The sequence below is a fragment of the Rhipicephalus microplus genome, chromosome X (genome assembly GCF_043290135.1).
Source record: "Rhipicephalus microplus isolate Deutch F79 chromosome X, USDA_Rmic, whole genome shotgun sequence".
NCBI lineage: Eukaryota > Metazoa > Arthropoda > Arachnida > Ixodida > Ixodidae > Rhipicephalus > Rhipicephalus microplus.
The window spans coordinates 451,185,622-451,211,190 of NC_134710.1; positions in this window are offsets into that span (position 1 = coordinate 451,185,622).

Below are 25,569 nucleotides of genomic sequence, written 5' to 3' on the forward strand. Positions count from 1 at the left end.
AAGTCTGTGTCAAAGTAGCCTTAGATAGGCTTGATGTCGGGAAAAGAATCGTGTTAATATGGAATATAAAGCGTATTATAACAACAAATTGACTACCAAGTGTCACGCAGTGCAAATTGCACAACGAGTGGGTTGTTTAATGCTCGAACTCATTACAAAAACTTGAGGCATATTTCTTCATTGTTCTCAGCTTCAGCGTCAAAGTTTTGCAAAAAATTTCTTACAAGTGTGTTGCGGGAACCACGATTCTTCAAAAAATGACAAAAGATGGCATGGCGAATGCCTCTCTCCTACCGAAAAATCATGATGAATAACGAAATAGTGAATACAGAGCATGTGTGCTTGTAGAAATCCAAAGAGTGTTTGTTTGAAAAAGTCTCTGGAAAGCTGTTCTTCCAGCTTTCGCTGTGAGTGCGCTGAGCATTATGCGCGGGCCTCGCCGCTTTTTTTTTCATTCCATTACCCCAGCAAACTAAACCAATAGTCGAGCCACTCTTTTTCTCGTCACTTGCAAGTATCAGAATGCTGTTTATCCGCCATGTCAATGCTCACTCTTTTTGCTTAGTGCTCAACAATACATGTGATGCCCTTCCATCTGATAATGCCCTAATCACCGATATACTTCTTGTTTAAAACCAGCCTTTAAAGCCCATCCGTAAAATTGCAAAACTAACCCGAGTGGCCATTTCTTCGGTGTGCCCACCCCTTGTAGAATGTCCCACGTCGTAGCCTTTGAAGTATAGTGAAAAAATAGGTCAATAAATATACCAAAACACAGGTATGCAGTAATCACCTATACCAGTCAAGTACCTAATATCTAGCCTATTATCAAGGTAGGATGTGAAAAGAATAGTGAGGTTGGGTGTACACATGCAACATCGATACACGTGTCGGTTGTATTGCTACCAGTGAATAAATGAAAACTCACCACTACCTTTGACTGAAAAGAGATAGCAAAGAATAATGACTGTTTCAAGTTTCGTTTGGAAGATTGAAATCACCTAGGAGAAGGTTGGGTTACGATAAAAATCCCATGTGAACAAGGTTTATTACTATCATGCAGATAAATTAAAAGTGGGCGTTGTTGATGGTGCACAATAACGCATGACAGTATATGATAAAATAATTTTAACGAAAGTAAGGCTGAAGTAATTGATTACATTTCTGTAGTTCCTCTTTTATATTTCTGTAATTGATGTTTGTAATCAGTTAAAATTTAAAGAATGTTTTTGTATTAGTAATTGCTTACTTCTTTCCTGTGGCATGTATGAGTCTGATTTTAACTCAGTTTCATAACTTGAGAAAGATGTGTATCTGTAAACTGAGTTTTCAAATCGATTGTTATGTGGGGGTTAACGCCCCAAAACTACCATATGGTTATGAAGGACGTCGTAGTGGAGGGCTTCGGAAATGTCGAGCACCTGGGGTTCTTCAACGTGCACCCAAATCTGAGCACACGGGCCTACAACACTTCCGTCTCCATCAGAAATGCACCCGCCGCAGCTGGGATTCGAACCCGCGACCTTCGGATTAGCAGCCGAGTACCTTATACACTAGACCACCGCGGTGGAGGCGAGTTTTCAAATTGCAGGAGCAATTCATTGTCGCCTTGTGCTGAAGCTTTGGAAGTGACTTTTGGAGTCATGTTACTGTTGTATGTTGGCTGCCGCCGCTCAGACAACCAATACTCCGGCTTACAATCATGGTTGGTATAAAAAACGCATTGCCATTTTCTTGTTTGCTTATTGCACAATAAAAGTAGTTGTAACTGAGAAGTGGTTCTTCATTCCCAAAACTTAAAAGCTCATTTAACCGCGATGCATAGATAAGGTGTCTCTTAGATGTTTCATGCTTGAGCTCAGTCATGCAGAATCTGGCGCTAGCACACCCATTAGTTATCAGCTACTGTTTAAGCATGTGATCTTGAGTATAAGACTCGATTTGCAACAAGGTTTGACATTGTAAAACGGTTCATTGCCTTTTCACTGTTGCCAGTATGACTTCCGTTGCAATAAAGTAAACAAGTACATTAAGTCGGTTGTTCGAATGACGAAAGTTCAGCTAAGGGTTCCAGGTAATTTCGAAATTATAAATGCAGCATCTGTAAGAAATAACGAGGCCCTTAAAAGTCTAAGAACTATCAAGAAAGGGTAAGTGATGATTGTACAGCTGGTAAAGTTCTTTTTCTAGAGTAAAGTGGTCAGGTGGCCTACATGAGCCCTCATGTCTTTTCTCATAATGTGCCAGCTGAGATGCAATCTAGGATACGTTTGAATAAGTTTTCTGTTTCTTTCGGAGCACTTAACATTTTGAAACATTAGTGGACAATTAGAAAATATTCAGTTTAACAAATTATATCAACTGAATGAAAATAAAAGTCTTCAGTTTGATATGTTAGGTCATTGAATATTCGCACAACCGTAAAATAATTGGCGCGTCAGAATTTTACTGGTGCGGATAATTCTCGGTGTTCCTTCACCTTTTTTTACGGACGCTGTGCCATGATCATAAAATATTTTAACAATGCTTTCATACAAAGCCGTTGTATGTTTCACTTATATTTATGTTTGACATGCATGGTTGTGTAAGTAGATGATTATTATTAAAATGATCCATATCCGGGTTATGATCATTGGTAGGCATAGGTAGGTGAACAAATATATGTCATTAAGACTCACTAAAAAAATTACAGCATATCCATGAAGTGAACGATAATGAGTGGGGCGAAGCTCTGTAGGGTTTTATTGCTAATCTATGAACCATCTACGAATATTGCCCACTACATCACCAAAGACATGACAAAGACAGTACATATATATACAAGAAAATTTAGTATTCGTAAGTGGTCTCAATACGCCGCTTTCATTACCCCTTCGTTACAACAGCTTTATAGTCGGTGAAATGGCGGACAGATAATGGGGCGTAGTGGGATGTTTGAAAAGACGAAGCCGTGGCAGTTGGCAAATGAGGAACTATAGGTGCTCTTGCACATACATACAAGGAATTGACGGACTCTTGCCCTTAGGAGCTTTGTCCCTTAAATATATCTTGCTCTTTGGACTCTCTCACACTCAGATTCACCAAAATGTTTTCTGAGCTGGACTCACTCGAACTCACACAAGAAAAGCTTTGCCACCCACACTGACGGCTTGATCTGAGTCTGAGTGAGCCCGAGTGAGTCGACTAATGAGTGAGTTTGCAGACCTATGCTGGTAGGGTAGAGGGGTTGTAAGGAGTGCACCTACGGTCTCTATAGAGTGGCCTGAAAAATCTGCCTTATTGCTCAGTGAGTGGCCGAGCATGTCCATTGAGATCAATACGAAATATGATATAAGGATTCCAGCCTGGGGTTGTGTGCGTCTTGTTGACACATTTGTTAAAACTTAGAAAGACAGCAATGTTTCTTAAGCCTTGCTTTATGAAGTTTTTGATGTTAAATGACAGTGACATTGCACCTTGCCATATTGTGAATATGTCTGTTTACTAGCATGCCGGCTAAGAAAGCCACACAATAATTAGGACAGATGAAAGTTAACACATGTCCGGGACTTCTTGTATTATGTGAGCCACTTCTGCACTTTATTCCCTCCCTGAAGCTGTACCATCTTGACAATAAGCTCTGCTAAACTATTACAATGTATGTATATGTGGCATCATTGACAAAAGATGGCAACAGGGCATGTGCTAAAGCTTCTTTAAGATCATAGGCTGAAGATACCAACTATTTTACCATTATCAGAACTAAAACTACTGAAGTTCCGAATATCACTCTTTTAATATGGTGTAAGACTTTCAGTGCAGACTTGTGAACCTAAAATGTGATGATCCCAAAAAGGAACTTCTAATCCAGGCATTTGCATATTCTTACCTTATTCACAGTTTGCTGTGAATCCAATAATTTTAGACTTACCAGATGTGACAAAAAGAGACCAGCACATTAAAAATATTTGCTAGCCCTTGGGCTAACTTCAATAAATGGAAGCTTTAATAAGTACTGCTGTGTACTCATACCTTGAAAAAACTTGGAGCTTCCCCTTCCTCGCCATTTTTTAAACCTTGATGACCAGGAACGCGTTGAATTTGCACATCTGATGACAGGAACTTTCCAATTACCATCCCATTACGCCAACAAACAACCCCTGAAAGGTGCTTGAGCATTGGCTGTAATCACGCGTTAACAAAAGCTTACTTTAACCACTTTTCTATTAGTTCTGGCACAGCCTGGTTTTCAAAAATAAATTTTTTTTAAAGTTAGCTTGCTTCTTTGACAAACTGCACGTGCCAATTTTGACCGTTTGTCAGTTGATATTTTTCTTTATTACTGAAAAGAACTTCATAAAGCGAACCACGAGCTACTACATTTGAAAGAAAGTTTAAGAAACGTGGATGGTCATCTCATATACTTAGCTTGAGTGGATATTTGCTTGATAATTATTTTTTATTTGAAGCGTATATGCAAAAGCGGTGATTTTGGAGTACCATTGCAGTCTGTCATAACTTTTTAGAACTTCTTGAGAGAGGCCATGCCACAATTCTAAATCAACTTTGCAATAAACTAGACGTTCATTGCCGTGCAAACTGCTTGTCACATAATATTTTTTGCAGGGTAAACTGATATGCGCTAGTTACAAAGCCTGAAGTCGGTGGCGATGCTGTCCACCGTATCAGCAATATTAAGACAGAAGACGGCGCATGTATAATTAGGGCACACACGCAAGGCTTTATGGCAGTGCTACATTTTCATTTTACACACACACGCGCGTGCCTATGCACGCTCTACCTCAGTACACTACATGTACTTTGCAGCACCACACGACCGAGTTGCGGCAATGTTGACGAATTTTGGAAAAGACGCTTGGGGGGTAGGCAATTTTGCTAGATAATTCTTTGAGCAATAAAGATTCGTTTTTATCCTTTTCACTTATCACCAAAAAATGCTTAAAAACTGATTCCTAATATCGGTGACAGTATAATTATCACTCGGACAATAGCATCAAGTACTGAATGACTGTTCACATTTCGTCGCTTCCGCCTTCCGCGTACCGTATCTGCGTCGCGCACTTACGCAAGGCGAAGCCTAAGGAAGTGACGAAAAGTGGTGGTCCAAATAATCAACTGAATTGACAGTCCAAACTCATACCAATTGAGCCCAAGCAACACAAGCACATGCCACACGTCCACGTGGTACGTACGTCATCAAACAGGTATTCACAAATCATATAACATTGCCGTGGATTTAAATCGCACAGCTCGTTGTCTTTGCTAACAGAGTCGGCGGCAAACACTTCGAGAGATTTGGTGTTATGTACAGAGCACTGCGGTCTTGCTCCATTCACCCATCATCGCAGGAACTAGTAAAAGCGGCAGCGACTTGCACGTGAATCACTTTCTGTAACGCTTTGATACACTCTTACGCAACCCGACAACGACCCCACAGGCAGTGGCGGTTCTCGCTATTGAAAACAGCTCATGGTCCAAACCAACACCCACCACGGAAATAAATCACCACAGCATGCCTACTCTAGTACAAGCTTTCGACTATGGTTTTAAAGCTCCGCACAAGTTAGTGAGAAGCTTCGTTGTAGCCAGTCGTAACCACGCTACTTAAACCACCTGAAAAAAAAGCTTTAGTCCAAGCGCTGTTGCCGCCACGTACTCATACACTTCAAGCCAAGTCAATTCGGTTTTAAGCGGCTGTATGAGTGAACGAAGCGTTTTGCTCCTCAAAACGCTTGTGCCACCCGGGGGCAGCAGACGCGGCCTCTTTATAACTGACTAGAAAGCTTGTTTATTACATTTAAATATGTCAAAATTGTGTAGATATATATTCAGCACAAAAACGTAAAGCGTATATTATATTGCTTGAAAGAAGAAAAAGAAACGCAAAACATTCAGCCCGCGAAATTGGAAATGGCTATTCAAGGTACACAGTAAACGCAATTTAGAACAAACAAATCTACAACACTGGTAATAATCGCCATGGAGATTGACATATTGGGAATTAGAAAGATACAATCCTTGATGCAGACCTAAAGGTGCGATATTTTATTACAGCGACTTATATTTTTGATACTGGCCTTATATCAAAATAAATACATATGCAATATAGAATAAAAATACTCAGTGGAATATATATATATATATATATATATGTATATAAATATATTGACGCGTGTCTACATGTGGACGATAACGATGATGGGGCATTTAGTGGGCACTAGGTAGTGGGCCTCTAGCTTCTCTCGAGGCTGAAGAAGACGATCTTGTGACTGAGCTGTTCAGGACACGCTGCCTTTTGTCGTCCCAAGGTGTATCTGTGTTTTATTCGCGTTGTACCGCGACACTGGTGGAGGTGCTGGGTCGCAACCCTGTCTGATGCTCCACACGCCCGCTGGGAGCCGCTCATCGAGTCCAAACGCACTGTCACCTGTAGAAACACCGGTGCATCGCTCCAGTCGACGGTTGCGAGGCCTCGCGCCAGAGCTGACTCACTCGCCGGAACCTGCTAGGCACCGCACAGCTCAACCAATGGCCAACGAAAGCTCGCAACAGGTGCCCCAAGGCAGCTTTCCGACGCACCCATCTCAGGTGACCCTCTTTCAACCCCTCGTTCCCGATCGCTTTAGTGGCGGTGCCCATGAAGACGTTCACGACTGGCTTGACCACTATGAGCGTGTTGCCAAGGTAAATCATTGGTCGGAACAGGAAAAGCTTTGGCGCGCCTATTTCTACCTTGACGACGGTGCTCGTACTTGGTATGAGAATAGAGAAGGCAATCTGTCAGCTTGGCCCGACTTTCGAGAGAAGTTCGTCGATACCTTCGCCAATATCGATAGAAGGGACCGCGCGCAGCAGTTATTGGAGCTACGGGTTCAAAAACCCAACGAAACCGTTGCAATGTTTGCCGAGGACATGACTCGTCTCTTTCAACGAGCTAACCCGCACATGACGGAAGACAAAAAGTTGAGTTACCTCATGCGCGGTGTCAAGGAGCAGCTTTTTGCCGGGCTACTGCGCAACCCTCCGACTACCGTGGTTGACTTCATTAAGGAGGCTACGGCTATCGAGCGGGCCCTTCATCAACGCTGCAGGCAATATGACCGCATGTCCTGCAATGTCCCAATCAATGCTACCGCCATGACGTCTGAGAGCCAGAGCTGCTTGCGCGACTTGATTAGGGAGATAGTTCGCGAGGAACTGCAGAAGTTGCGGAATCCTGTTGCTGAAAATCCCATCGCATCGATCGCTGAAGTCGTACGCGATGAAATCCACCAAGCGTTGTCTACGGCTAGTCCTGATGCTCAGGAGCGTCCTATGAGCTACGCTGCCGCTCTCCGACGTCCACCACCGGCTATGCCGACGCTGTACCACCAGGTGCCGATGGCGCCTTCGTATCCGCCGCAAGAGCAGACACTGCATCAAACACCTACGCTACAGCCACACAACCAGCCATCCACAGCCACCCCGTGGGCATCGACGCGTCCACCGACCCGGAAAACAGATGCATGGCACACCGTGGACAGGCGTCCACTATGCTTTCACTGCGGAGGTGCAGGGCATATTGCCCGTCATTGCTGGCATCGAGGTGATTCATTCCGTCCTCAACGACCTTGGTTTGACGGTCGACGTGCCAACGACGAATACACTCCGCGCCGTGACGACACATCTTTCTATGGAGCCCGTTATCACTCTGAGGACGGCTCTACCACTGCAGAGAAGGCAATGCCTGCTCAGCCTCCTGGTCCGAGACGTCAGTCCCGCTCTCCGTCCCGCACGCGTTCGCCTTTGTCGCACCACCGCACCTATGCGAACCTTAATACAAGAAGGTCACCTAGCCCGCGCCGGGGAAACTGAGAGCGGCGACCTCTGGGGGCAAGGTTGCAGGCCATAAAGATAACGACAACAAGCTTCCCAGCACGACGCCATACAGCCGATAAGCCGTGAAAGCGATGAAATTGTGACTGCTGACCTTAGTGTTCTTCTCGACGGCCAGAAAGTGACAGCTTTAGTCGACGACACTGGTGCCGACTTCTCCGTTATCAGTCAGGACCTCGCCGACAGCCTCAGAAAAGTGAAGACGCTGTGGACGGGCCCTCACATAAGAACAGCAGGAGGCCAGTTATTGATGCCCTCGGGAAGATGTACCGCAAGAATTGACATCGGAGGTTCTGCTTTCACGGCGTCGTTCGTCGTTATCGCCGCATGCTGCAGAGACGTAATTCTCGGCATGGACTTTTTAAGGGAATATGGTGCCGTCATCAACATACCAGAGAGCTTGATTACGTTTTGCAACAGTTCGGGCTTACCCGATTCCCCAGAGGCGCGACCAAACCAACTGCGTCTTACTGATGACGATGTGGTTCTCCCTCCGAGGTCATGCACGCTTGTTTCTGTGGTCGCCGCTGCTCAGTTTGACGCCGAAGGAGTTGCGGACCGAATAAGCTCGCTGCTCTTCACCCACGGTATTTCTGTCGCACGAGGTATCGTCAGAGTTGCTGCTGGACGCATGGACTTGCTGCTGACCAATTTTAGTGCTGAGCGCCGGCATCTTCCTAAAGGCACGGCTGTCGCTTACTTCGACGATGTCATAGATGCCGAAGGCTGCTTGGCGGTAGTCGACGAGTCACTAAATCTTGATTCAGCGCCTGTTCTGGACGTTAGCATTACTTTGCCAAAAGACGACCGACGCAGACTCCTTGAGTTACTGGGCAAATTTCAAGACTGCTTTTCGACAACATCAAGAGTTGGCCGCACGCCTCTGACCAGGCATCGAATAATTACCGAGGAAACGGCGAGACCTATTCACCAGAACCCTTTGCGCGTGGCTCCAAACGAACGTGAAGCGATACAACAGCAGGTAGACAGAATGCTTGAAGATGACGTCATTCAGCCTTCACAGAGCCCCTGGGCGTCGCCTGTAGTCCTCGTTAAGAAAAAGGACGGCAGCCTGCGCTTCTGTGTGGATTACCGGAAGCTAAATCAGGTGACCAAGAAAGACGTATATCCACTACCGCGTATAGACGACTCTCTCGACAGACTTCGACATGCTCTATACTTCTCTTCAATGGACTTGCGGAGTGGATATTGGCAAATCGAGGTGGACCCGAGAGACCGCGAGAAGACCGCTTTTGTGACACCAGATGGGTTATATGAATTTATGGTCTTGCCATTCGGTTTGTGCTCAGCCCCTGCTACCTTTCAAAGACTCATGGATACCGTGCTTTCTGGGTTGAAGTGGAAAACATGCTTAGTATATCTGGACGACGTCATAGTGTTTTCCGCGACGTTTGACGAGCACCTTGAAAGACTTGAGGTGGTCTTACGAGCCATACAGTCCGTGGGCCTGACGTTGAAGCCTGAGAAGTGCCACTTTTGCTACGAAGAGCTGCGATTTCTTGGTCATGTCGTCAGTCATGCTGGTATTCGTCCCGATCCTGAAAAAATCGCAGCCGTAGAACAGTTCCCTATGCCGACCGATAAAAAGGCTGTCAGACGCTTTCTCGGCCTCTGCGCGTATTATCGACGATTTATCGCGGACTTCGCACGCATAGCATCACCACTGACTCGCCTAACTAGAGAAGACGTCACCTTTGAGTGGAATAACAAAGAGGAAGGTGCTTTTAACGATCTTCGCCAGCGACTACAAACACCCCCAGTCCTTGCCGACTTCGACGAGAGAGCCCCTACGGTGCTTCACACCGATGCTAGCAATGTCGGTCTGAGAGCTGTGCTTGTGCAGCAGCAAGATGGCGCAGAAAGGGTAATCGCTTACGCAAGCAGAACGTTAACACGTGCTGAGGCTAATTACTCCACGACTGAGAAGGAGTGTCTCGCCGTGGTATGGGTGGTTACGAAATTTCGTCCGTATTTATATGGCCGCCCCTTCAAAGTAATTAGCGACCACCACTCACTGTGTTGGTTAACTAATCTTAAAGACCCTACCGGCCGATTAGCGCGTTGGAGTCTCAGGCTGCAGGAATTCGACATGACAGTCGTACATAAGTCAGGGAAGCGACATATGGACGCCGACTGTTTGTCCCGTTCACCCATTGAGTCGGCAACCCTACCCGAGGAGGAGGAAACATCATTTCTCGGTGTCCTCGACACGACCACCATTGCGCAGCAACAACGAGACGACGCTGAGTTGCTTGGCTTAATTACCTACTTGGATGGCAGATCTCGGAAGGCGCCAAGAGTTTTCGCAAGAGCGTTGTCATCATTTTGTTTACGTGGCGGAGTACTCTATAAAAGAAATTTTTCGTCGACGGGATCTGCCTATCTACTCGTCATCCCAGCAGCCCTTCGCACCGAAGTACTGAAAGCATGCCACAACGAGGTTACCTCTGGCCACTTGGGTTACACAAGAACGTTGGCCAGGGTACAGCAAAGGTATTACTGGCCAAGACTAACCACAGCCGTGAAGCACCACGTCCGTACCTGTCTCGACTGCCAGCGACGCAAGCCACCGCCAACTAAACCAGCTGGCCTGCTGCAACCTGTACAGGTCCCAATGACTCCATTCCACCAGATCGGCATGGACATTTTGGGCCCACTCCCTACTTCTACTGCAGGCAACCGATGGGTTATCGTCGCGACGGATTATTTGACCCGTTATGCCGAGACAAAGGCTATCCAGAGAGGTACAGCAGCGGAGGTGGCAAGATTTTTTATCGAGAATATTGTACTGAGGCATGGTGCACCAACCGTCGTAATCACAGACAGAGGAACCGCATTTACAGCAGCTCTTTTGGACCATGTTTTGATGCTGAGTGGTACAACGCATCGTAAGACCACCACATACCACCCACAAACAAACGGGCTGACTGAGCGTCTAAACAAAACCATTGAAGACATGCTTTCGATGTACGTTGACGTCGAACACAAAAACTGGGATACAATCTTGCCTTACATAACGTTTGCATACAACACGGCCAAGCAAGAAACGACCCGCATGACACCTTTCAGCCTCGTTCATGGACGGGAAGTACGAACCATGTTAGATGCAATGTTACCGCACGAAGGCGACGACATCGTCCCAGACGCCGACACGTTTACGGAACGCGCAGAAGAAGCTAGGCAACTTGCACGTTTACGGATCAGCCAGCAGCAAGACTACGGTGCAGGCCGCTACAATGCTCACCGCAGAACAGTCGTCTACCAAACTGGCGACAAAGTATGGGTTTGGACGCTCATACGAAAACGAGGACTTTCCGAAAAACTTTTAAGAAAATACTTTGGACCGTACGTAGCTGTGCGACGACTGAGCGATGTCACTTACGAAGTTGTTCCCGACTGTTCGTATAGTACAAGGCGTCGCCAGCACCATCCTGAACTCGTTCACGTAGTCCGCATGAAACCCTACGTCAGCGAGTGATTGCATGATACTTTAATTTAGAAAAAAAAACTGCATTACAGACTGCGCATCGGGGCGATGCTCTTTGGGAGAGAGGCAAATGACGCGTGTCTACATGTGGACGATAATGATGATGGGGCATTTAGTGGGCACGAGCTAGTGGGCCTCTAGCTTCTCTCGAGTCTGAAGAAGACGATCTTGTGACTGAGCTGTTCAGGACACGCTGCCTTTCGTCGTCCCAAGGTGTATCTGTGTTTTATTCGCGTTGTACCGCGACAATATATATATATATATATATATATATATATATATATATATATATATATATATATATATATATATATATATATATATATTGTAATGAATCTGAATAAGGGACGCTCTGCTGGTAATGAAGAAGACGAGGATGATCGGTGGCTGCAGGAGTAGCTCGCGCAGGCCGTTCGCCATTAGCCAGACCTGCCTGTTAAAGCTCATTTTGCCAAGCTGCGTCTGAACCTTTCTCGACGTACAACACCTCAATTTTAAGTGGTATAGGAGCCGGGGTTCCCATCAACCTGGAACTTCGCAATCGGACGCTACCCTCACCGTTCACCATGACTGCTCCTGGCCCTTCTCAAGCTGCCTTACCAACGACAGTCTACTGTACTGGCGTGCCTCGGCAACGCGACCCACCAATTTTTCGCGGCAACGACGAACAAGACGTCGAGAACTGGCTCGTCGAGTACGAAATCGTAAGCGCTTCCAACAAGTGGAACGCCTGCGACCAGCTCACAAACGTGCGCTTTTACCTCGATGATGTGGCCAGCCTCTGGTTCAAGAACCACGAAGGCGAAATCACCAACTGGTCTGCCGTCAAGACAACCATCGCCGCGGTCTTCGGTCGTCCCGCCGTGCGCCGGCTTCGGGCGGAACAGCGTCTCCGTAGTCGAATCCAGCGCAGGGACGAGACCTTTACAAGTTACATTGAAGATGTCTTGTCTCTTTGCAAGCGCGTCGATGAATCTCTAACCGAACGCGACAAAATCAAGCACATCATCAAAGGAGTTGACGATGATACCTTCCAGATGCTCGTCGCTAGGAATCCACAGACCATCACCGATGTTGTTCAGCTCTGTCAGGAGTACGACGAGTTGCGTAAGCAGCGTGTCTCGACGCGCAGGGCCGCTGAAGATACGGCTGAAGTTTCCGCCCTCGTGCACGATGTCGCTGCTCATCACACCGTCTTACTGCCCCACATCAAACAGTTCATTCGTGAAGAAGTTGCGCGTCAGCTTTCTCTTGTGGCCGAAGCATCCGCGCCAGTGACATCGTTAGACCCACGTCTACGCCAGGTCATTGAGACACAGGTCACACTGGCACTGCCACCATCGCCATCTGTCCCTACGCCGCTGACCTACGCTGCCGTCGTTGCTAGACCCCCAGCCCCACCTGTCTCTGGCGCATACAGGGGCACCGGGTCCTCCTACCCTACGACGCTGCCTACATACACGGCACCCCATCCCGTTTCGCCCCCTGCACCTTCGGTCATTAACCCATGGCGCACCTTGGATAATCGGCCCATATGTTTTGCATGCGGTTTCGTGGGACATATAGCACGCTACTGTCGCCGTCGTAACTTCCAGCCTCCAGACCACGGGAATTCTTCAAATTACCAGGCTGCCCAGAATCCCCGGCAACCATCTTCTCCTATCACCGACTCATTGTCCCCACGACGCCCTGTCGATTCTCGCCGGTCATTACCGCCCCGTCGCCGATATGTCTCCCCGATGCTTCGGCGCACGAGCCCCGCTCGAGAGGAAAACTGACAGCCGCAGTTCCGGAGGCAAGAACTGCGTCGTCGTCGAACTTTCTAAGACCTCCTCTTTGTCCGACCAACGAAATTGATGTGCTAGTAGAAGGTGTTGCTGCACGTGCACTTGTCGACACAGGCGCCGTCGTTTCTGTAATTAGTGAAAAACTGTGTCGCGATTTGAGAAAAGTTACAACGCCGCTTACGAATCTTGCTCTGCGTACAGCCACCTCCCATTTCATCGCGCCGACAGCTCAGTGCACAACACGCGTTTTTATTCAAGATGTTTGGTACGCCGTCAACTTTGTTGTTCTCCCACGTTCATCTTACGACGTCATACTAGGATGGGATTTCCTTTCTACCCATCAGGCCCTCGTCGACTGCGCTCGTGCTGAACTCACGCTGACGAATCCGTGCCTTGATATTGACCACCACAGTCCCTCCAAAGTGTTTGCCGCAGCTGACGTCCGCATCGCGCCGTTGTCCGCCGTCCTAGTGCCTGTGTTTTCCCCTGCTGCCACTAACTCGACGCTCCTGTTCCAGCCAACTATAGCTAGTGTGCAACACCGAACCATCGTCCTCCCGTTTGCCGTCATCAACTTTTCCAATGGTTCGGCGGTACTTTATGCGTGCAACGTTTCTGCATGTCCGTACATCCTGCTACGCGGCGAGTGTCTGGGAAGCCTCGAGACCTTAAATTGTATTTTCGAAGACCCGATCTATCCAAACAAGCCATTTTTACCGACTTGTGCTATTACACCCGCAACGGACGCTAATGAACCTATAGAGGTATTCCGCAAGTCCATTGATTGTAACCTCACCCCTGGGCAGCAGGAACAGCTGATCAAGCTCCTGCAGCGTTTACGAGCCTCGTTTGACGACAATCAGCCTTCCTTAGGTCGAGCGTCATCTGTTGTTCACCGCATAGATACCGGTCAAGAGACGCCAATACGGCAGCGTCCATATCGTGTGTCGACTACCGAACGCCGTGCCATCAATGAACAGGGTGACGACATGCTGACACGTGGCATAATCGAACCGTCAAGCAGTCCCTGGGCCTCTCCAGTTGTGTTGGTGAAGAAGAAGGACGGATCCATCAGGTTTTGCGTGGACTACCGGCGTCTCAACCGAATCACGCGCAAGGATGTCTATCCGCTGCCACGCAATGACGATGCCTTGGACTGCCTACAGGGAGCCGAATTTTTCTCTTCTTTAGATCTGCGCTCTGGATACTGGCAGGTACCCATGGCAGAGGCCGATCGTGAAAAAACTGCTTTCATCACGCCCGACGGGCTTTACGAATTCAGAGTCATGTCCTTCGGCATCTGCAACGCACCGGCCACTTTCGAGCGGATGATGGACTCTATCCTTCGAGGCCTCGAATGGAACGTTTGCCTTTGTTATTTAGATGACATTGTCGTCTTTTCAACCGATTTCGCAACCCATTTAACCCGCCTCTAGAAAGTCCTCGCGTGTATTTCTGCCGCGGGCCTGCAACTGAATCTGAAGAAGTCCCATTTCGCTGCTCGAAAGCTTACGATCCTTGGCCACGTGGTTTCAAAAGACGGCATTCTTCGTGACCCTGCCAAACTTACAGCCGTTTCAGCGTTTCCCAAACCGACCACCATGAAAGAACTCCGAAGCTTCGTAGGCCTTCGCTCTTACTTCCGGCACTTCGTCCGCAATTTCGCGACGATCTGCGCTCCTTTGACCAAGCTCCTCGCCGGCTCTAGAGACCTTTCCGCCTGGTCTGCCACCTGTGACAATTCTTTTAATGAACTGCGCCGCCTCCTCACGTCGCCGCCTATTCTGCGACACTACGACCCATCGGCACCCACAGAGATCCACACCGACGCTAGTGGTGTCGGGCTAGAAGCTATTCTTGCACAGAAGAAAGACGGCTTCCAAGAGTACGTGGTTGCCAACGCAAGCCGAACTCTTAGCAAAGCCGAAACCAACTATTCAGTCACTGAAAAGGAATGTCTCGCCATTATTTGGGCGATAGAAAAATTTCGACCTTACGTGTACGGGCGCCTTTTTGACGTCGTGACTGACAACGCCCTCTGCTGGTTGTCGTCACTGAAGGATCCAAGCGGTCGCCTCGCCCGATGGGCATTACACCTCCAAGAATATAATATTCGCGTGGTCTATCGCTCCGGCCGGAACTATTCGGACGCAGGCGCCCTATCCCGTTCGCTGCTACCCCCTGACCCGGACTGCTGCGAAAGTCTAACCTGTGATGCCACTGCCGTCACCATCGCCGATATGCCATCTGAGCAACGCAAGGACCCTTGGGTTGCTTTGATTCTAGACATCCTGGCTGGGCACACGGCTTCCCCCCCTTCTCGCACATTGCGTCGGCAAGTCGAGCACTTCGCCACTCGCGACGACGTGCTGTACCGACGCAACTACGCACCCGGTGGACGTCAGTGGCTACTCGTGATTCCACGTCATCCGTGATCCGAAATTTGTTCCACGTTTCATGACGACCCCCAATGTGGCCACGCAGGTTTCTTGAAGACTTATTCTCGCATACGTCTCCGATATTACTGGCATGGCATGTACCGTTTTATACGACAATACGTTCGGGCCTGCTCGACGTGCCAGAGACGAAAAATTCCCCCTTGTCCCGCCAGCGGTACCTTGCTACCCTTACCATGCCCATCCCGACCATTCGACCGCGTCGGCATCGATATCTACGGTCCCCTTCCCAACACCGCTGGCGGTAACCGCTGGATCATAGTTGCCTCGACCATCTCACGCGGTATGCCGAAACTTCATCCCTTCCCTCGTCTACAGCAAAGGACGTTGCGATTTTCGTTCTTCACAACATCGTATTACGGCATGGGGCACCTCGGGAGTTACTGAGTGATCGTGGTCGCGTATTCTTGTCAGACGTCATTACAGCATTGCTGCGTGAGTGCCACGTCGTTCACCGCACTACAAGCGCCTATCATCCCCAGACCAATGGAATGACAGAGCGCTTCAACCACACACTCGGTGACATGCTGTCTATGTATATCTCGTCAGACCACTCCAATTGGGACCGAGTGCTCCCGTTTATCACGTTCGCTTATAATACCGCCATTCAAAGCACTACTGGGTTCTCTCCTTTTTTCCTCCTTTACGGACGCGAACCTTCTTGCACTATGGCCACCATCTTTTAGTACAAACCTGACTCCTCAGAGTCCACGACTTTGTCTCAAGCAGCTACATACGCTGAAGAATGCCGCCAACTGGCAAGATCATTCACAACTCAAGACCAAGGACGCCAAAAACACCACCATGACGCATCAAATAACGCTACTTCCTACGATCCAGGTTCACTCGTCTGGCTGCATGTCTCTTCGGCTACACCTGGCCTTTCTACCAAGTTGGTCCCCAAGTATCACGGCCCATATCGTGTGCTACAAAAAACGTCACCCGTGAATTACCTCATCGAGCCACTGGAACCATCTTCTGACCAACGCCGTCGTGGCCAGGAAATTGTCCACGTCTCGAGACTTAAGCCCTGCTACGACCCTCCCGTGTTTACTTGTCCATAGGTCGCCTTGATGGCTCCTTATTTCGCGGGGAGTAATTGTAATGAATCTGAATAACGGACGCTCTGCTGGTAATGAAGAAGACGAGGATGATCGGTGGCTGCAGGAGTAGCTCGCGCACGCCGTTCGCCATTAGCCAGACCTGCCTGTTAAAGCTCATTTTGCCAAGCTGCGTCTGAACCTTTTTCAACGTACAACACCTCTATTTTATTATATATATATATATATATATATATATATATATATATATATATATATATATATATATATATATATATATATATATATATATATATATATATATATATATATATATATATATATATATATATATATATATATATATATATATATATATATATATATATATATATATATAGCCACCGAAGTATGATTTTCAACTGAAGTTTTTTTGAGATACCAGTGGCCCTTAAAATGAAGACACGTCGTGGTCCAGATGCCATGCGTTTATTCTAATGCACGCGCGATTCTTCTTCGTCGGCTTCTCCTAGAATCACCTTGTGAATGCGTCACATATCCCCCTCCCCTCGAGAAAGTCTCAGTTCAGAAGGTTCAAAATAACGCCGCAGTTTGCCAACATGCACATTGTCAGAGTTTCTACGTAAGGGTAGCACGGAGTGGTTGATTTCATAGTTCACTGTTGAGACCTTGCGTAGAATCTTGTAGGGTCCTTCCTTGACAGAACTCAGTTTGCCGTTGTTGGGATGCCATGGTGTCTCGTAAAGGACAAAGTCACCGACTTGGAACTCAATCGGAAGAAATTTTCTATTATACATGACTTTGTTCTTATTATGGTAGGTGATAGAATTGGTAACTGCAGTTTTTCGTGCTTCTTCGACGGTTTCTTGTCGTTGTTCCTGTACAGTGGGTAAGATGGAATTCCATACATCAGGAAGGAAGGTGCGTAGCCGGTCACTTCGTGGGGTGTTCTGTTGTATTCGTCAATTACCTTCGGAAGCAGCTTAGTCCAAGACTTCTGTGGTTCGTCATTATTCTTACATTTAAGTTTCGTTACGATAGTTTGGTTTGTCCGCTCGTTCATGCCGTTGCATTGTGGATGATGAGATCAGGTGAATAGTTGGTGTATACAATTATGTTTTAAAAACTGCTAGAATTTTCCTGTGGTAAATCCTCTTCCACGGTCTCAAAGGAGCTTCCGTGGTTTTCCAGAAGAAAAAAAATTGTTTTAAGCATGAAATGTAGGCGTCGCTGTTCTCACTTTTATGAGCAAACGCCCATACCTAGCGAGCCGCATGATCGATAACCAAGCGTACAAACCTTTTTGACGAGTCATATCCAGAAAATCCTCCTATGGTGTCTATTGCAAAGAGGTCGAAGGGTTCTTCTGCTGGAGGCAGTGATTCAAGCGTCCCAAACTTTTTGTTTTCGTCTTCTTGCATCTCTGGCATGTATCACAATGCCGAATGTAAGTGGAAACATCGGTTACAATATGCGGCCAATAATACTGCGGAGACAGGAGTGATAGCGTCTTCTTCACTCCGACATGCCCAAAATATTGATGTGCATTCTTCAGAATGGTTGGGCGTAGTTCATGGGGCACGTATATTTTCCGTAGCCCTTTTCTTTTAACGATGATGATGTTATTTTCCAATGAGTGCGTTCCTTTTGGACGCTCATTGTTGCATCGCTGAAGGTCATCGTGTGATAGCAGATTAATTATTGGGGCTCTGGAGAGCGAATCTGCTTCGACATTACTTGCGTCCTTTTCATGTTTGATGTTCACATCATACATTGACAGTTTCAAAAACCACCGGAAGAGACGACCTTGAGGATTTTTAACATTCTTCAGCCACTGGAGCGCAGAATGATCTGTTACAACAGTGAATGACTTTCCATGAAGGTAGCAATGCCATTTATCAATGGCATCTACAATGGCAAGACATTCTCTTTCTGTAATAGCATAGTTCACCTCGTGCTTAAGTAGTTTGCGGGAATAGTAAGCAACAGGATGTTCTTTGCCTTTGTCATCAGGTTGTTTCAGCACTGCACCGATGCCTTCGCCAGATGCGTCACAGTACACAGTACGTGGTCTCGAAGAGTCGTATATGCGAAGCACCGGTTTTTCAGTTATCCGCTCCTTCAGTTCACGAAAGGCTTGCTCGCATGCTTCTGTCCACACCCACTTGCTGCCTTTGTGGAGTAGTTTTGTGAGTGGAAGAGCGATATCGCTGAAGTGGGGGATGTACTGATGGTAGGTGTTTACAGTGCCCAGAAAACGCTGGAGATCTTTTTCTCGTTTTGGTGTAGGAAATAAGTATGGCAGCCACATTTCTTTGCTTAGGTGTCACTGTTCTTTGTGAAATTTTTTGGCCCAGGTTTAAATGCTGCAGCGTGCAAATTGGCACTTTTTTCGTTTGAGTTTTACGTTCTCGGTTTTGAGAGCTTTTAATAGCGCCTCAAGGTGTCGTATATGATCATTAAATGTCTCTTACTGTACGACCACATCGTCATAGTAATTAATAACATTGGTGAGCTGATGTTTCGCTATTATTGATTTCATGGCTCTTTCAAATGTAGCTGGAGCGTTCTTCAACCCAAACGGCATTACCAACCACTCAAAATGACCATCAGGCGTGACAAATGCAGTTTTCTGAACATCGTCAGGATGCATTTGCACATGCCAGTATCCCGACGTTATGTCCAACGTAATGAAAATCTCCGCCTTTTCTAAGTGGTCAAGAATATCATCTATACGTGGAATTGGTTTAAAGTCGGGTACCGTTATGGTGTTGAGTTTCCGGTAGTCAATACATAGACGAGTGCGTCCTTCACCTTTCGTTTTTGCTAAAATGACAGGTGCGGCGTAGAGCGATAATGAAGGCCTCACAACACCTTGCTTGAGGAGAGCGTTAACCTGTTTGTTGATCTCCACTGTGTCTGTCTGAGAACATCGGTATGGTGCTCGACGATGCTATGTTTCTCAGTAATGATTGATGTAGTGATGTAGTAATGATTGATGTAGTGCGATGCTATGTTTCTCAGTATTGATTCACCCAATATCTGTCTGAGATTTCGAAAATATCTCGTCATACTTGCTTAAAAGAGAGTCCAGCGCCACAGACCTATGCTCTGATAAGTTTTCTGAAGTCAGGGTTCGCATCAGCGGGGCTTGAATGGTTTTCTTTTCATTGTGATGCGGAAGGTTCATATTCTCACGTGCTTGTGTCACTGACTTGCTTTCCAGATTTACAGAAAGATTGAAGTATGAAGCGCTGTCTAGGCCATGAATTATTTGCGTTCTCATTCCTCGCAGGACATGTTAATAAACTTTCTTGATGACGTTCCCTATTTGTAACTGAATGTTTAGGCGACCCAAAGTTCGAATGCCTGATGCAACTTGCTGGACCATGATGCTGGAGTCTCTCATCAAGTGAAGCTTTAGCTGTTTGTACACATCCTCGCTGATACAAGTACTTGTTGCTCCTGTATCGATAATTGCATTTACTGGCTTTCCGTTGATGAGAGCACTGAAGTGTATTATTGAAACTCTGGGTCGCCCTACTCGTTTCCCCGTTCAGTATCAACAGCGGACACATTGCCGTGGCGCGGACATTCGTTGTGCCAGTGAAACCGTCGTGGGTAACCAGCGGCTGAGCAGTATCTACTTTTGTTTTGCGGGGCACGCGGTTGAAGAGTTATTGTCGGTTGCTGCGATCTGCTGAATAGACGTGGAGTTCTTGATGCGATACTAGCGTTACGAGTAAAAGAAACTCCTCTCACCCGTTTTAAAGATGTCTCGACCCGTTGAGCAGCGGTGAGCCACTCTAATGACAAGTTGAAAAACAGTCCGGCGAGCGCCAGTTCCACATCAGGAGGAACACTATCAGTCAGCCCAGAAATGATGTGGCACTCTTTCAGGTCAGCCAAGGAACCCAGTCGCTTTTTCTCGTCGTAATAGTCCTTGATGGTCTGCCCTCCTTTCAGACGGTAGTGAATGAAGAGACGGAAGGCATCTCCGTCAGTCGAAGCAACACTGGCTTGCATGTCACGCTTGATATCGCCCCAAGTTGTCTCGCCGTTGCCGAAAATCTCTGTCAGGTACCACTCGAACGCTTCCCCTTCAATGTATTCGTTGAAGTGAGTAACCCGATCACGATGAGTCCATGATGCCTCGGCTGCCTTCATGTCGAAAAGAAGAAGCCACTTGTCGATGGGGACGTCTTCTGGTGTTCCCTTGAACTTCTGTATGTTGAGCGGAGGCTTTGGCTTAGCCATGGCACGTTGATGAGGTCGATCCTGTCGACTTGTGTGACGCTACATAATGAAGACACGTCGTGGTCCAAATGCCTTGCGTTTATTCTAATGCAATCGCACTTCCTCTTCGTCGGCTTCTCCTAGAATCACCTTGTGAATGCGTCGTATATCATATATATATAGCCACCGAAGTTTGATTTTGAACTAACGTTTTTTTGAGATACAAGTGGCCCTTAAAAGCGGCACATGCCTTGTTCGTTTTTCACTCTCTGACAAAGGCCGTGCCACGACCGAAACGTAAATCTATAAAGGAACTGCTTGCTTTCTCGTCCGTGTACCAGCTTCTTTTCTTATACGTACCAGACCCACTGAATATATATATATATATATATATATATATATATATATATATATATATATATATATATATCTTACCGAAGTTGAAGAAACCGCAAGTGGACATGGAGGAGCCCTAACGGCGAAAATAAAAACGAAATAGACTTTATAATGAATGCACACTCAGGCATCGTGCAGGATGTGGAAGTGGTTGGCTAGGTACGATGCAGTGACCATAGAATGGTACTGTCTCGAATTCGCCTAGATTTGAAGAAGGAATGACAGAAACTGATACGCAAGAAGCCAATCACTGAGCTAGCACTGAGAGGGAAAGTACAGGAATTCAGAGTCTCGCGTCAGAACAGGTTCTCTGCTCTCTGTGAGGAAACGAACATTAGCGTAGATGCAATGAATGATAATCTGACAAGTATCATTACGGAGTGTGCAGTGGAAGTTGAAGGCAGGGTAGTTAGACAGGATACGGGCAAGCTTTCCCAGGAAACGAAGAATCTCAATAAGAAGCGTCAAAGCATGAAATTCTCAAGTACAACAGACAAAATAGAACCAGCAGAACTTTCGAAGTTGAATAATAGGCGTAAGGAATGCGATGTAAGAAGGTATAACATAGAGAGAATCGAACACGCTCTGAAAAACAAAGGAAGCGTCAAAGCAGTGAAAAGGAAACTTGCGATAGGCAAAAAATGAAAATATGCACTAAGGTACAAAGAAGGCAAAATAACTACCAATATAGATAGGATAGTTAAAACTGCGGGGGAGTTTCACAGAAATCTGTACAGTGGTCGGGACAGTCATGACCTTAATACTATAAGAACTAGCAGTAACACAGATGACACCCCACCAGTAATGAAGGAAGGAGTCAAAAATGCTTTGAAGAGCATGCAAAGAGGCAAAGCTGCTGGTGAGGATCAGGTAACATTAGATCTGCTGAAAGATGTAGCACAGATAGTGTTAGAACAACTAGCCACCCTGTTTACGAGGTGTCTCCTGATGGGAAGAGTACCAGAGTCTTGGAAGAACGCCAACATCATCTTAATACAATAGAAATGAGATGACAAGGACTTGAAGAATTACAGCCGATCAGCTTGCTCTCGGTAGTATAAAAGCTATTTACAAAGATAATTGCTCACAGAGTAAAGAAAACATTAGAATTCAATCAACCAAAGAAACAAGCAGGATTTCGAACAGGCTACTTAACAATCGACCACATTCATACTATCAATCAGGTAATAGAGAAATGCTCAGAATATAACCAATCACTATACATAGCCTTTATAGATTACGAGAAGGCGTTTGATTCAGTATAAATATCAGGCGTCATGCAGACACTGCTGAATCAGGGCGTCGATGAAGTATATATAAACATCCTGGAAGAAATATACAGGGGATCAACTGCTACTATAGTGCTTCATAAAGAAAGCAACAGAATACCAATCAAGAAGGGTGTAAGTCAGGGGGACAGAACCTCCCCAAAGCTATTTACTGCGTGCTTACAGAAGGTTTTCAGAAACCTAGAATGGGAACAGTTAGAAATAAGAGGTAATACAGAGTACCTCAGCAACCTGCGCTTCACTGATGACATTGCATTGCTGGGTAACTCAGAGGATGAGTCGCAACTCATGATTACAGAATCCGACATGGAGAGCAGGAAGGTGGGTCTTAAAATAGTTTGCAGAAAACGAAAGTTATGTACAACCTCTTGAAAGAGCAGCGCTTCGAGATAGGTAATAGTGCACTTCAAGTTGTAAAAGACTATGTCAACTAAAGGCAGGTAATAACCACGGAGCCGAACCACGAGATTGACGTAATTAGAAGAATAAGGATGGGGTGGAGCACATTTGGTAAGCACTCTCAAGTTATGGCAGGTAGATTGCCACTATCCCTCAAGAGGAAGGTATATAACAGCTGTATCTTGCCGTTACATAGCTACGGAGCAAAAACCTGGAGACTTACAAAGGGGGTTCAGCTTAAATTGAGGACGACACAGCGAGAAATGGAAAGAAAAATGGTAGGTGTAACCTTAAGAGACAAAAAGAGAGCAGAGTGGATTCGGGAACAAACGAGGGTTAAGGATACCATAGTTGAAATCAAGAAGAGGAAATGAACTTGGGCCGGGCATGTAACGCGTAGACAGGATAATCATTGGTCATTTAGGGTAACTTACGGGATTCAAAGAGAAGGCAAGCGGGTTAGGGGGAGACAGAAGTTTAGGTGGGCAGATGAGATTAAGAAGTTTGCGGGTATAAATTGGCAGCAGCAAGCACACGACCGGGATAACTGGCGGAATAAGGGAGATGCCTTTGTTCTTCAGTGGACGTATTCAAGCTGAAGATATATATATATATATATATATATATATATATATATATATATATATATATATTATCAAGGCTTGGTAATAATGGTTGCGACAGCGTTTAATTGAGGAAAGACCTCGAAACACGATTGGGCAGAGCCAGTACAGAGACGATGACGATGATAATGACCCAGACTGGGAATTAGGACAAAGAGAGAAGCGGATGATGGTGATTGTGATCATGCAGGGATGAGGACGATGTAAGTAACAAATGCCCATACTAATTTTCCCCACTTGGAAGCGGACACCCTGGCCGCCGTAAGTCAAAGTGACGGGGAACGTCGCGTGAAAGGTTTCATCCGACATACGTGGACAATCTCTGTGCTGTGATAGCGGTGGTCTGTTGGGGCGACGAGTGGTGTCACACGATAATTAACCGGTGAAGTCTGTTCTAAAAGAATGTATGGCCCGATGAAGCGTGGTTGGAATTTGTCCCAGAGACCAGGAGTGCAAATAGGTGTCAAAAGCAGCACCTCATCACCAGGTTGGAAAGACACAACGCGGTGGGATTCGTCATAGATGATCTTCCGCTCGTGCTGTCTCTATTCAGTATTGATGCAAGCCTGATGGCGAGACTGGGCGAGGCGGGAAATGTATTCTTCGCTAGAATACTAACATGAATTACCATGGCTGCTAAAGAAGGAGACGTCGAGAGAGGTAGTCGGAGTGCGTCCGTACACGAGGTAAAGCGGTGAGTAGCAAGTTGTTTGCTGAACGGCGGTGTTGTAAGCGAATGTCAGGAATGGTAATAGAGTATCCCAGATTTTGTTGTCGGGTTGGGCATAAACGGCTATCATGTCTGCAAGGGTTCGGTGAAATCTTTCTGTGAGACCATTTGTCTGAGGGTGGTAGCTTGAAGCTGTCTTGTGAGTAGTTCCAGAAGCTCGCAGTACTTCATTTACCATTTGTGACAGGAACACTTTGCCGCGATCAATAAGCACTACACGAGGAGCCCCATCACGCAGGATTATGGCATGAAGAATAAAGTCTGCAACTTCCACAGCTGAGCCTGTAATAACAGAGGAAGTCTCAGCGTAGCGTGTCAGGTGGTCAACAGTGGTCACTATCTATCGTTTACCAGCAGATGTGATGGGGAGAGGCCCGTAAAGGTCAACACCTACAACCTCGAAATGCAAGGAAGGGCACGGAAGTGGCTGTAGAGGTCGAGCAGGTGCAGACGTGGGGAATTTACGACGCTGGCATGGGTAGCAGGAACCGACGTACCGCGCTACACTAGAAGAAAGGCCAGGCCAGTAATAACGACATCGAATGCGGTCAAGAGTTTTTTAAAACCAAGATGATCAGCACTCAAGTCGTCGTGGAAGGCTTCGAGCACCTGAAGTCGAAGAGAGCGTGGCAGTACAGGAACCCAGCGCTGACCGTCAGGGTGGTAGACGTGGCGGTAGAGAACCCCATTGTCCAGCCTAAAGTGCAGGAGTTGACGACGGAGTCGCGCGTTTGGTGGATGACAAACTCCCGAAAGGTGGTCCATCATGCGTCTGCAGTATGAATCGGACCGCTGGCTAGAGATAAATGTTGGCTCGTCGTCCGAAACGGGTTGCGTTATTGATCTGAGCGTATTAACTTTGGTAGATGTGGCGGTTGAGTGCTCACCAACGCTCATATGGGTAGTCGGAAACGGGCAACGAGATAAAGCATCGGCGTCTTGATGTTTTCTGACTTACTTGTAAGTTATGTCAAAGTCGTACTCCTGCAAGCGTAGTATATACCAACCCAAGCGTCCGGACAAGTTCTTCAGTGTAGAAAGCCAGCATAAGGCACGGTGGTCCGTAACGATTGTGAAGTGACAGCCGTGGAGATAGGGACGGAACTTCTGGACCGACCAAACCCCTGCCAAACACTCTTGCTCAGTTATAGTGTAGTTCTTTCCAGCAGAGGTGAGTGCGCGACTGGCATATGCAGCAACTTTCTCAAG